This window comes from Berghia stephanieae, chromosome 2, assembly GCF_034508935.2.
Source record: "Berghia stephanieae isolate SIO BIC M18660-M18661 chromosome 2, UCSD_Bste_1.3, whole genome shotgun sequence".
Classification (NCBI taxonomy): domain Eukaryota; kingdom Metazoa; phylum Mollusca; class Gastropoda; order Nudibranchia; family Aeolidiidae; genus Berghia; species Berghia stephanieae.
The window spans coordinates 2,451,697-2,466,886 of NC_088361.1; the positions used below are offsets into that span (position 1 = coordinate 2,451,697).

The 15,190-nt window shown below is 36.4% G+C and overlaps 2 protein-coding genes across 2 annotated transcripts in view; one reads left to right on the forward strand and one right to left on the reverse strand.

Moving 5' to 3' along the window:
• The window catches only part of LOC144964162 (focadhesin-like), a 377,317-nt gene that overhangs the window by 239,191 nt on the left and 122,936 nt on the right, over positions 1-15,190 (reverse strand). The gene's annotated exons all lie outside the window — the stretch shown is intronic.
• Positions 12,846-15,190, forward strand: part of LOC144964163 (FMRFamide receptor-like) — a 69,479-nt gene continuing 67,134 nt past the window's right edge. Inside the window, exon 1 of the mRNA XM_078898109.1 lies at positions 12,846-13,509. The gene's annotated coding sequence lies outside the window, so the exon portion shown is untranslated. The remainder of the gene's footprint in view (positions 13,510-15,190) is intronic.

Here is a 15,190-nt window from a genome sequence, read left to right on the forward strand (position 1 = left end):
AAAACAAAACGGAACAATACATAATAAACAACAGCAACAAAACGGAAGAGGGAGACATAAGGTACCATTCAGGCTCATCCCCGTTTGTGAAATGGTTGCGTGACGGGTAATACATAATTAACCCCAAGCGGTTAGCATGATGGGCGACAAAATCCAGACAATAAGCCCAGTCTGACGATTTAACTTGGACAAAGCTTACGGCAAATCACATGTGATGGGGAATGTATACACAATACATTGGAGAAAACCCACACATAACTGGATTTCGCTTTCTCAATCACAGAGAGAGAGAGAGAGAGAGAGAGAGAGAGAGAGAGAGAGAGAGAGAGAGAAGGAGAGAGTGTGTGTGCGTGTGTGTGTGTGTGTTTGTGTGTGAGAGAGAGAGAGAGAGACAGAGAGAGAGAGAGAGAGAGAGAGAGAGAGAGACAGAGACAGAGAGCTACTCCGAGCCGGTAGCTTAAATCGTGTTGGAAATCCCAATAGGATTGCTCTTTATCGCCGCCAGTCCGTCGATCTTCCAGATTTAGATCAGTTGACTTCGACGGTATAAGAAATCACAAAGCAGGTAAATCATGCTTCTTGGGTTATTTTCTAAAACTTCAGAAAACATCAAAGAGCCTTTTTATGCTTTCTTGAATAACGAGAAGAATTTTTTTTAAATCAATAAAACAAATATAAATAAACTGCATGAGAAGTCGTTGCCGCCTGGTCGAGTTTCATAACTTTCCAAGTTTAATTTCTCTGAGAACATCGCGGGAAAAGGATTTTATTTTGACAACTGTGACCGGGTCAAATATTCAGATGTTAAGTGTTTTTCTGCTTTTCCGATCATTTTCCTGGAAAAATTAACTAGTACAATGGGCGCCAATGATGATGGATGCTGATGATGATGATGATGATGATGATGATGATGATGATGATGATTTTTTTTCTGCTATTGTTGTTTTGATCAAAATCTGGGAACTTTAACAATTTGGACACAAAAGCAGAGGAATAACAAATTTTTCATCTAATATTCGTTGTAAATGAAAGGTGTGTCCGATGACCGTCGATGACGCCAACCATAATTTGAAAATGAATCATTTCAATTCCATTTCAGATTATAATGTGTTTTCCTTACCAGCATGTGTTACATTTTTAAAAAAAAAGAAAATAAAAAGAAATGGAAGTTCGATGTTTTGTTGTACGTGCTATCTGTCATGGTCTTCTAGTGTCAACACCAACGCACGTATGTGTCGGGTTAATTCTAATCTCGACGTGTGCTAAATGGGAAGCCAGATAAAAACTAATGGGCCACAGGTCGAACCCTCATCTTGCATTGGAAGATTCGAAGGAAAAAAACATCACGATGAAATTAAATTACAGAAAATTCGAGGAAGCCGTGGACGAATCACTGACGTCATGGTTGGGTTCTAACTTTGTTAATATAGTTATTTCCAACACAGGTAGAGACGTTGTCATTTTTCCCAGGGACTATGGGAATTTAAATGGTATACATTGCGCGAACAAAATGTATGGAAGCAAAACGCAATAAGTAAAAACTCGTGGAACTCAATAATATGAGTACCAACAATTATCCCGGTTTAAACTTTAGACGAAAAAAATCTCACAAACACACACAAAATGTGATCTTTTATATAGATAGTATGCGCTTGGCTAAGGAGCTCATAATATTGCCATCCGGAAGTAAAACGGACCACAACACAAAACTGTGTGTAACCATGATCGTTTATAGTCAGGACAATACAGTTTAGTGAGAATTACTCATAAAAGCGGATAGCAAAATACAATAACAAAGACCCGAGTGACGTCAACTTCGAACTATCTATAGCTTAATATCTGCTGTTTGCTCAAAACGCTCTTCAAAGGGTCTCAAACGACAGTGTCACTAAAAATATGGCAAAGAAATGACGCTTCTAAGCCGTTATTACATTGCTTTTTTTAAGGACCATACCTGTTTCCGGCCATGTAGTCATTTTACGCCCGCGAAACAGTACTAAAGAGCCAATAACTTAACTTTGCACCGTTAACAGCGGGAATCGAACCCTGAGCTGGTAGCAGGTCACAATTGAGAGATAAATCACAAGACCACAAAGCCACAATGATAATTATTGATCTGCTTGTGAAAAATAAAACAACCACTTTCCATTTTTTTTTAATATCTAAAATGCATTAGAACTATCTTGAAATTATACTTGCACATCTTTTTGAGGAAAGGACAATAATATTTAAAGATAGATGTCTGAGGTAAGATGGAGAGATAGTAATCAAATGCAACCCAATGATAAATACAGTTATCTCCCCTCGAAGCAAAGAACACTTCAAGTCAAAAATGGATATATTTTGTTGATGCCACACTATAGTTATTTTTGCCTTGTTACGAATAAGAAAGCAGGCACTGGTGCAAGAAAACGCGTGTTTGGAACAGTGCCAGACAAAACAGAGAGAAAAATACAAGAAAAATAACATTCCAAAAATTCAGCCTGGTTCGACTGGGGATCGAACCTCAGACCTCCTGATTACCGGTCAGACTGGTTACCATTTCACCACAGAAGTTAACCCGATAGTTGGAATGCCTATATTCTTCACAAGGATACGCGTTTCCGCTTCGTCCTCTTCCTCTTCCATAATATGAATGTCTGTGAGAATTTACTAAAAGTGCAACATAAACCACCAACACGAAGTAATATTTTTGATCCAGTTTTGTATCAACGATTATTTTGATTATTCATAGAATCTTTTTTCTCATGTTGAAAATACATTTTAACGAGGTCAGTTTCAATGTAGGCCTACCGTTTCAAAAATTCTAATGCCCAACGCAATCAACGTAACTTTAATGATGCACTCAGACTTAATGTGTTTAGTCTATTCATAGACTTTTCTTTGATATATTTTAAAAGAATTATTCTTTGTACACATGATCGATCGATCTACCTTTGATTTGGCAGATTCTCTCTGAGATTTTGTCTGTAGGTGGATTGTTACTTTGCAGTAACTTTGCCAATGCTGTCCTTTGTTCTTACTGAGCAATGCCTTCCACTAACCTTTAATCTATCAGATGACCCAGAAGTGACTATTTTCTAATAATCTGGTCGACAGATCTTAATAGCTACCTTTATTAGAGAATTCCTTACAAATTCATTTAAATCTCCATCATAATTCTAAGAAGTTTTCTATCAATGCAAGACCTTTTTAAGACAATGTTTTCGTGCTGTATTGATTAGGTTATTCCCCACGCGTTTAAAATAAATGTCTTGTCGTTTTACACAAAAACAAATACACACACACAAAAAAAAAGAAGAAATGTTGCACAAGTAACAACCATTCAAGCGATTGTAATCAACCAAAATGTGAACCCATCAACGTAAGAAATCACGCACTTTCAAAATATCTCAATTTGGAATCATGTTTTTTATTTTTGTGTAAAGTCTAATCAGAAGTTCGTTTATTTTAATGAAATATCGATGCCATAAATGTGAATATCAGATCTTTATGCCGTAAGAATTTCAACGTTTTAGGTATGATAGTAAAGAAGTGAGAGAGCTCCAAACAGAGGACAGGTTCTCTGAGCCATTCGATATGCATTATATTATAGTTCTGTGTCCTGTTACTTGAATATATAATATCATCTGTCAGTCCCTTTCACTCCATCAAGTTTGAGATGTTTGCAGTGAAAGATGTATTAAGCATTAATATCATATACTTATATTTTCCCTCCCTTATTGATAGATGATCAGTCGAATTATCAGGCGAGATAAAGTAGGAACAACCAATTCAAAGCATTCAACAGCATGCTTAGGCTTTATGATTTGATAAAAAGGAAATGGAAACAGTCGCAATGATAGACTGTCACATGATTTTGGAATTTCAGAAGAAATGCTTCGGGGATTGTCACTGTGCGCCAATGAATAAAAAGGAATGACGGCTTGGAGCGGACAATAGAAATATTATTTTATTAACGTGTATGTTATCTCATGACAAGTTATAGGCAACTAAAGGTACGGAATTATTTCATGGTTTTGATCACGAGTAATTGCATGAAACACAAGCATCATGCAGTTGTCGCGTACCATCTGTAACGTATCATATTGTACTCGTACAGAAACTGGCACGTGAGAATTTTACACCAAAATACCCCAAACAAACAAAATAAAAACTCATAAAAGTAGGAAAAACAAAATCAATTTGCCAGCACAACCTCATCTTAACCCAATCAATCTCAAAATTAACGGAATCCACAATTTGTTGACGGAAAAGACGGTATTTGTCGTCGGTTCACTCACTCACTCACTCAATCCTCTCCGGGCCTGATGGCACTTGAGTCGATGCAAGGGATCTCCACCTGGTCCTGTCAGCAGCTATTCTTGGGGCCACATCTGGTGACAGACCTTTCTGTTTTAGGTCCCTCTCTACGGAACGTCTCCAGGTCTCCTTGGGGCGGCCTCGCTTCCTCTTTCCTTGAGGTGTCCATCGCAGAGCCTTTCTTATCAGTGTTTCATCAGGCCTGCGACAGACATGCCCCAACCATTGCCATCTAATGAGACTCTCCAGAAACTTAACTTCAGCTCTCGCTCTCAGGTCCTCATGTCATATTGTGTGGCCAGAATTTCGTGATGATTCGTCGCAAACATTTGTTTTGGAATACTCCAAGTGTCTGGATGATGCTCTCTGTGATCTTCCAACATTCTGATCCATAGAGCAAAATGCTCAAGACATTACCTTTTAAAATATTTATTTTAGTGCTGGAATATAATCCCGTTGCTCTACAAATTTGTTTGAGGGAAGCGAATGTCTGGTTTGCCTTACTGATTCTGGTTTTGATCTCTGCATTGCAGTCACCAACTGTTGTCAGTTTACTGCCCAAGTAAGTGAATTCTTGAATATCTGCTAGAGGATTTCCATCAATAAGTCCTGGATCTTTGTTTAATATGTTGAATCTCATGACTTTGGTCTTCTTGCTGTTTACTCTGAGTCCAATTGAGCTTGTTGCCATGTGTAAACTTTCAGTCTTCTAGTAGCATATATCCTGAAATCTATGGAAGAATAGCCTAATGCCATCTGCGTAATCTAAATCCTCATCAGATGCAGAGGGTGATGATAGTTCTCTTTTTAAACTGGACGTTGCAGATGGAAGATGATACCGAGAAAGGTAAATAAATAATTAAATAAATAAATGAATAAATAAATAAATAAATAAATAAATAAATAAATAAATAAATAAATAAATAAATAAATAAATAAATAAAAATCTAATAGATATGGGATAGAAGGCAGTTATGTTCATCACGCGATTAAAAACGTATTTAGAAAATTCGCGATTTGTTTCAACGACTCGAAACAGCGAATCCCTCCGCACGCCTTTTGGAATGATGAAAAAAACGTATGGATGGGATGAACTACGTTATGGTCTATGATGAGTATATCCTCCTTTTGTGGCTATGTGGTCTAGTGGTTAACACTCGCCTTCGGACCAGAAAGTCCAAGGTTCGAGTCCCGCTCAGAGTGACACAAAGATAAGTCATTGGAAAAGGCTCTTTACTCACATTCTCTCACCGTACTCAGGTGCACTATGAGTACCTGGCCGATAACAGTGTTTTGTCTGTCAAAAAAAAGTGCAATGTCGCCTGACAGGCGTCATATTTCGTCCTGAGTGTTAAGTGTTGCTGTTGGCTAGGGACCCCTTGAGCACGTTTAGTGGATACTGCGCTATATAAGTGCTCAAGATTGTTATCTCTTACATCACGACGTTCGACGATTACGTGAAGATCGCCAATCTTCTCTTGGAAAGTAAGGAGGAGGACTGCCTGACTGCTCGACCGACAAAGTACATGATTGGGTCACAAGAATTGGATTTGATTGGACCCGAGCTGTCGGAAGGAACGATTAGATTACAAACTGCTCTGATTAATCAACATGTGTATTCTGTGTACCATGTTGTGAGTTCATTTTGTTCCACGTTCCGAAAAGTATATTGACAAGGGGTTAGACAAATAAAATTTAATCTACAAGCACTCCTCTATATCTGGAAAGACGTCGCTACTCTCTCTCTCTCTCTCTCTCTCTCTCTCTCTCTCTCTCTCTCTCTCTCACACACACACACACACACACATATACACATACACACACAAACTCTCTCTTTCTCTCTCTCAATATCTCTTTCTCTCTCTCACTCACTCACTCTCTCTCTCTCTTCCTCCTCCTCCTCCTCCTTCTTCTTCTTCTTCTTCTTCTTCTTCTTCTTCTTCTTCCTCTTCCTCTTCCTCTTCCTCTTCCTCCTCCTCCTCCTCCTCCTCCTCCTCCTCCTCCTCCTCCTCCTTCTCTTCTTCTTCTTCTTCTTCTTCTTCTTCTTCTTCTCTTCTCTCTCTTCTTCTTCTTCTTCTTCTTCTTCTCTTCTTCTTCTTCTTCTTCTTCATATTATATATATATATATATATATATATATATATATTATATATATATATGAACTATCTGCGTTGATTAGGAATGGGGTTATTAACCAGAAACGTTCCATGTATATTGTAATAGGTAATAAAGACGTCAAAATCCCAAGTATTTATTTATGTGCAGTTGTAAAAAGTGTTCTTGGTTGGGGAATTAAAACGAGAGAAGAAATCTAGACTCAGTAATAATATTGAACATAATTTCGAAGCGGTATCTCGTATATTGTTATAAATAAAATATATACGCGCTCTTCATCGCCAACATCAATACTTTTTACGCTAACATTATCCCTTTACCCGCTGAAAAGTGTTTATTCCATAAATAATGTATCTTTTATGGTAAAATATCACAATGAAATAACACCATTATTTTACCGGTCCTACATATAGACTGAACGGGAAAAGCGCGTAAATTCTTAATATTATTATTATTATTATTATTATTATTATTATTATTATTAGTATATATATTATATATATGTATTATATAGTATTAGTAGTAGTAGTAGTTAGTGTAGTAGTAGTAGTTAGTAGTAGTAGTAGTAGTAGTAGTAGTAGTAGTAGTAGTAGTTGTTAGTTGTTAGTAGTAGTGTGTAGTAGTAGTAGTAGTAGTTTAGTAGTAGTAGTAGTTAGTAGTAGTAGTAGTAGTAATAGTACGGCTAGTGGTCTAGTGGTATGACACTCGCTTTCGGATAGGAAGGTCCTGGGTTCGAGCCTCGCTCGGCGCATAGTTGAGTCCTTGGAAAAGACTCTTTTACTCACATTCTCTCACCGTACTTAGGTAAAAATGAGTACCTGGCCGTTAACAGCGTTGTCTTTGTCCGAAAAATTGTAATATCGCCTAACAGCGTCATGTCTCGTCCTACATGTTATGTGTTGCTGTTGACCAGGGCACCTTGTAAAGCGCTTTGAGCACGTTAAGTGGATATTGCGCTATATAAAAGCTCAATTTTTTAGTAGTAGTAGTAGTAGTAGTAGTAGTAGTAGCAGCAGTAGTAGTAGTAGTAGTAGTAGTAGTAGTAGTAGTAGTAGTAGTAGTAGTAGTAGTAGTAAAAGAACCAACCGTACAAAACTGAAATTAATAAAAAACAAAAAACAAAAGCGATGATAGTTAAGACCCGTTTATCAATCAATACACATGGACGCCGAAACACAAATTATGAGTTGTCACATTCAGTGCCTCACTCAACCCTCTATACTTCCTTGTTTCAGGCTAGCGCCAAATTACATACAATATTGAAAGCACCAACAACATGTTAAAACAATAATATTTCATTCTTGCCAATCCTAAATTATTTAAAGATTAAATAAATACAGAAATTCAGAACAATGTTTGCCACGATAATTTTCGAGCAACTGCAAATACAAATAAAGTTATTCTAATTCAACAATTTCAAATTCAACCTAAAAACAGATGACTGGTGGTGATTTTTGTATTCCCGGTTAAACAATGGTATCATGAATTTCATAGATTATTCAAAGGAGCGACAGCATCTTTTCAAAGGCGGTCTCCGATAGCATTATATTATATGAAAAGACTTTTAAAACTTCGAAGTGATGAGAAAGTTTTCAATGGAAAATAGCGAGGTTCGAACTTATGACAAAGAAAAAATGATTTATCACTACGCCGAGGCGGTACGTACGAGGTTTATTAAAACTGCTTTACCGTTAGTCTTAAGAGAAAGCGTAAAGTTATATAAAACCATAACTGATCATCTCTGACACGTGGACACCTGCTGTGTTCTTCGGTCGAGTAACGATGATAATGAAAACAACACCTTGACGCACTACTTACTATGAAGTAATACCGTACCATACAGGTCAATTCAGGAATGCTCTAATACTCACTTCTCTCCGTTGCAGCCGATTAAATATTCTTTAAAGCCCAAATGTTCACAATAATAATAACGTCATCATCATCATCATCATCATCATCATCATCATCATCATCATCATCATCATCATCATCGTAATTATTAGTATTGTTAATATTACACAGCTGCCTACTTGAAAGTTTTAAAAGTTCGTAGTTTCCAAGGGAAAAAAAAGAAAAAGTCACTTTAAATAACTTTAGAAATAAATAATTTTGACGTCAGCATGATCCAAAAAATGACACAACGTCCTAATATAGATTCTACGAAACTACAATTTCCTTTTCAACAAGATTATTGAGTCAAAGAGGCGTAAAATAGAACCGACAATTAATATAAATGCCACTCACACAATGCACGTGTCGACCTTCCTCGTTTAATGTCCTGCATTGTTTCTATTGGGGGAAAATCCATACGATTTCTACAGGCAGGATAATTTTATTTGAAATTGGGTTTGAATCAAGAACATTTAGTATTTTGAAATTTTCGTCGTCTTATTTCCTCTATCAGGTGGCATCAAGTTACTAACATAGTTGTGTGTGAGTGTGTGTGTGTGTGTGTGTGTGTGTGTGTGTATTCTAATAGTAGGTTCAAACCTAATTTCAAATTGTCATTTGTCACTTTGTTAGATAATCACGCAATGATTAAGTCTGTAATACGACAGAAGTAGCTTTCACATTCCCATTTAATCGCAAAGCAATTGGGCAGCTGTGTCTTATTTAAAGTTAATCCCACATAAATAAAGTAATTTGTGATTGAGCGTGACGCATAATTTTGATGATTTACTTTCCACCCAAGTAACACTGACAAAATACGAGCATTACCTCCCCTTTCTTTTTATAATATTTATTGTTCACGTCGTATACCCCCAAAATGCATCGCGCCAGAGCTTCGTGTCTGTCCCAGCTCAGTTCCAAGTTTTTTCATTAAATGCATGAGTTGAGATGACAATGTTAAGTGAGTAAATCAGGTGTAAGATATAAGACATGAATCAGCTCATTGATCCGTTGGCCTCGATGCTTTTCTCGGTGCCAAAATTTCTTTAGAAGGACGCAGAACAAGAAAACGTTGAAGAGTTAGTTGAAATTAAGGAATGTACCATGTTAGGCCATCCTTATAATCAGGCTCCACGAAAAATGTCATTTTTGGATAAAAATTCACATTTGCGTAACGCGACATAGATAACAATTATAATTTATTTTTAAAACCCGAATAAGTCGACCATTGATACTTGTACTATGCGCACCCATTTGCAGGTCTGATAACCGAACGCAATAATGGGCTTGATTTAATTGTATTGTAATGGAGGATACTTTGCGTTGGTTTGAGGCTACCATTACAATGATACTTTAATACGTTGGATGGACTATCAGACCTGCAAATAAGTACACGTCGTGCTTGGATCATCGTCAAAACATATTCAGTTAAGAGAAACAATTCGAAGCTCTTCAATAATGATTTTTTTTTTTTTTTTTGAGTTTTTTATTTATTTGTGTATGGATTTTCAATTTGAAAAAAAGAAAATATCCACTTTTATCAGACCACTTCAAGAATACAGCAGAAAATCCCATTTGAAACCTATACAAATATTTTGTTGTAGAAACTTGTATAATAATCGATATCCTCACTGTCATTATCATTTTTACATTTTGCATTCTCCGTCACTTAAGTATCAGAAAAGCAAAAGTTCTGTGATTTGATAGGTAATTCTGCGTACAGCGATTGAGCGTTACTTTGTTTTCAGCATCGACACTTCTTAGCTACTTTTTTCTTTATTCCATTTGGCCAATTAATAAGTTTTATTTCATAGATAGTTCGAAGTTGACGTCACTCATGTCTTTGTTATTGTTTTTTGTCGTCCGCGTTTATGAGTAATTCTCACTAAACTGTATTAACCTGACTATAAACGACCATGGTTACACACAGTTTTGTGTGTTTCTGTTATACTTCCAGATGGCAATGTTGTGAACTTCTTAGCCAAGCGCATTCAATCTATAGCAATCAAGCACGTAGCGTATTGTTTTCAAAATGAGAGCAGAGGCATCTATTAATATATATATATATATATATATATATATATATATATATATATATATATATATATATATATATATATATATCGATTAATGTCACTACTATTAAAAGCACATGAAGCCATCTAAATCGTGGGATGAACTCGTTTGCCTTTTCAATTACGGAAAATCAAAATAGATTTATCGAATTCCGAATGGATATATAGTATTCATGAAAAAAAAAACCTTTCCGTTCAAATTATAACACTGGTAATTATTTGGCGCAGAAGTGACTCCCTCCTTTTTTTTTAGAGAATGGATATTTTTGGGAAAATTTTTACAACACCACCACCCCATCACTATCACCATCACTACCTCCTCCTCCTCCTCCTCCTCCTTCCTCCTCCTCCTCCTCCTCCTCCTCCTCCTCCTTCTTCTTCTTCTTCTCCTCCTCCTCCTCCTCCTCCTCCTCCTTCTTCTTCTTCTTCTTCTTCTTCTTCTTCTTCTTCTTCTTCTTCTTCTTCTTCTTCTTCTTCTTCTTCTTCTTCTTCTTCTTCTTCTTCTTCTTCTTGAATTCAATTTTAACCATCTAGTCTATACAGACAGAATAACACCTTTATGAAACGTAGGGTAACAAATTGAGATTTGTTTGCAGGGGGAATGGCTATTATATATATATATATATATATATATATATATATATATATATATATATATATATAATATATATATATATATATATATATGAAAAAGAATATATATTTCAATGTTTAACAATAATAACCATTATTAATCTTTTTTTATCTTTAATTCCGAGGCTCTCCCAGGACCATGCAAGCCTCCCAAGGTTTTCCCACTTGAGCACGTATAGGACTAGGTTGGAAACCGTGCTCGAGACAAAATTAGAATCGAGGAGACTACTGGGGATACCTCTGTGATTGTTGGTCGAAGAATGGAACAATATCCTCAAACGACCTGCCATCCATGAGTAATAGAATACAGCATGTTATAGACATCACATGCGGATATATCCACTACCGAAATCAGTAACAGTATCGTGAAGTGTAGGATTCCCTTGCGATATAATTATCAAATTTGTTATCTTTGTTAAGAGGGTTTTAGAATTCAAACAGTGGTGCGTTAAATAATTTAGCTAAGTCTATAATACTGATAACTTTTAAGTGCAAGTGGGCTATTGTCCCATTATAAAAAACAGTTTCCAATAGCTATTCATGCATGAGCAACATTGAAGACATAATCAAAGCACACAACAAACACATCCTCAATACCTATAACCAACAAAACAACACAACGAAAAAACAATGCAACTATAGGAATAAAGACTTGTGCCCCCTCCAAGGCCTCGAATCATGTGTTATATACAAAGCAACCGTAACACATAACAACACAGACAAACAGGAAAACAACATGAGACTCACAGAGGGCCACTTCAAAAGACGATACAACCAACACACCTCAACCTTAAAACACGACAGAAAAAGATCTTCAACTGCGTTGAGCGAACACATATCGAAACTAAAGGACTCAAACACACAAAACAACATCACAAAACAAAACAGCTACACAGTAAACACAAAAAATAATTGCAACCTATGCCTAGAAGAGAAATAACCTATATTAAAAAAAAGAAAAGCCCAACACGCCACACTAAACAGAAAGAGTGAGATATTCAGCACGTGCTTACAAAGTAAAAATACATACTTTCCAATACAAGCTGCACAACCGAATTATACAACCACTACCCCAGACCCCCCCCCCCCCCCCCCAAACACTACACCACACCCAGCTCGCATACATATTCACACATATCCACACACATGCGCAACAAACCTACATCCGGAAACAAGATTGGCGCAACATTAGAGAACACAACAACATTCCTCCCAGACACCAGGATTCCCTGATGATTTCAAGAGTTGGATGAAACAACGTTGTCGGAGAAAGTAACAATTACGAGGTGAGAATATATATATATATATATATATATATATATATATATATATATATATATATATATATATATATATATATATATATATATATATATATATATATATATATATATATATATATATATAGGCTACCTTAGTTTATCACTTGTCAACACGCTCCGTTTATATTTATCATCTTTTTCTGCTTTTTCATTGCTTCCATTGATAATTTTTATTTAAATATTGCCCTTCCGCCATGGTATGAGATATCGTTGTCTAGGCATTCCACGAATGAATATAAATAATTCATCAAACAAGATGTCTGATTTCAACAGGAATCACCCATTTTATCCAAGTGAGCAAATTGGGGGTTAATAATCTTGCCCAAAGATAAAAACAAAAGTGTCTGAAGCGGGGCTCAAAGCCGGCACCTCCCTGATCACAGGCCTTAACTACTCGGCCACTTCATCCCCTTCCGTCGATACACATTAAAGAATATTGCGTGGTCCTCACAACTATAATGGCTTTTCACGTATTAGCGGAGCCTGTTGACGATAAGATTGTGCGACCACAACAGCTGAGCACTAGACGTGGTTAAACTGACCATACGTGTGGCAGAAATTATGTATGACCCAGGTCTAAGGTAAGATTTCACGGAAGAGTAGCCACAAGAAACCAAAACGGCGGTTAATGGTAATGTTGTGTTTCGCTACCTGTGTAAATCGCCTTATAGCACAAAACATTCACCGTCTCACGCACAGTACCCGCACGATAATTTATCGCGTACTGCCTCTGAGTTGACTCGTCTTCTTTTCGCATCAGTTCAAAAGACGATTCGCTGCAATGACATTGATTGTGGGACGCGAGCATTTGGCGTCGTGCATGTATATTCATGGTTGATATGAAGCTAACGCAATGCCTGAAAAGGGTTCATTTCCAAAGTTTGAATGAAGACACTACTTGATGTGATTCGTTCCGGATTTATCATTATTTTGTTTGTTACTTTCAGTGCGCTGATATTTTTAATGGGACTGCATTTTACATCAGAAATTACTTGTAAGAAGAAGAAAGACAACAACAGTATTAAAGTTATACCTTGTGTGACAGATAAATAAAGTGCTAATGAACCAAGGGTGTAAACTCAAGACCATTGGATATTGAATACGATCATAGATACAGTAGCTATAGCATTTCGTCCCTTGGAACCATATGGCTATGGCAATATCGAAAATACGTAAGTAATCAATGGCTAGCAAGGTATATTTTTTTTATTGGGCAGACTGTTCAATTATCTCTCTACATGCATTCTCTATTACTGTTGAGCAGTGCTAGGTCATTCATATGAGACATATGAGCTTGATAAGAGTTAAAGGTTATGTGACCCAACGCCTCAAAACGGCATTATGTCGGACCATAAAGGTATTAAAATTTAGTTCATGTAATTTATATTTTTTAAACTTGAAACTTGAGTTGTGTTTATAGGCTTTATTGAGAACAATGGGTAATAGTTTCTTAAAGGGACAAAGACAAAATTTACATAATATTTCTGATTATTTCTAATGTAAATACCCATTTTTGACATCTGATTAGTCCCTACATACAAACGTTTTGAGACGACTGGTCACATATGTTGAGTAATAGAAGACTGAACAGCTGTTCATTTGATGACCGATATCAATATCCAAATCCACACGGTATGTCTCAATTTGTCTTCCATCAATTACGTCGCAGGGCAACGGATGGAAGTCTCCCTTAAAGCTTGGGGATTCGGCTGATTAGAATAATAAGAGGTCTAAGAATGGATTACTGTATCTACTTTTAGACGATGAGGTTGAAGAAGAAGAAGAAGAAGAAGAAGAAGAAGAAGAAGAAGAAGAAGAAGAAGAAGAAGAAGAAGAAGAAGAAGAAGAAGAAGAAGAAGAAGAAGAAGACTAGAAATGAGATTGCTAAATAGTAAAGGGAGACCTTATTTGCATGCTTAAAATTATCCATAAAATGTTTAATGTCATTATTGAATAATACTTTAACATTTTCTCATATCATCTGCACCAGGGGGAACAAATGAAATTTTTCCTTGTGGGCTTTTCATCAAATATAAGAAGTAACTCTTTCATCTGTCGGCATACTTAGTCATTGGAAAACGTATCTGAGAAGGTGGAATAAAATTTATAATGAGCGTAATAATATTTTTTTTAAAATAACAGTAAGATACACGTACACAAACAAACACACACACGCCGGCGTGCAAAAAGAACAAAAACAAAACAACTAAAATATGTACCTACAACATATCATGACCATTACATACACTCCGCAATAAGAAGATAAATATAAATACAGAGTATTGTTACATCGTCAAAGACAAAAGAGGATTTTAAAAAGTAATGACTAAAGAATCAGATCAGGGCCAAATCGTAAACAAGCAAAGAACTGGGTGAAAAACACATCGGACCCTAAATCGAAATTCAGCAGACGCTGAAGGAATGAGTAGAGTGATTTCAACCAATAATTGCGAAAAGAGCCACTCACGTAAAGACGTGCGAGCCTCCAGGGTAATTGAAATGGAGGCCGTCTAACAGCATTCAAGAATGTCTCCTGTCATTGGAATCACGTTTGGCAAGGCTCGAAAGATAGAGAAAACAAAAGAGATATTATATCAATTGGTGTGTTTTCGTCGATTCTCTATTTTATTGACTGGCTCGTATTCAGTGAATTGTTTATTTAAACATAAGAACGTTTGCTAAATGCACTTTATTTAAACGACTAGGTATGAAATTGACACAAATAACAAGAATAATTCAAAGGGGCGCGACGTGCCCGAGTGGTTAACACATTGCACTGTAACCAGAAAGGTCCCCCGTTCGAGTCGCGCCGCAGGCACTTGTTGATATTTTTATTTATTTATTATATTTCTT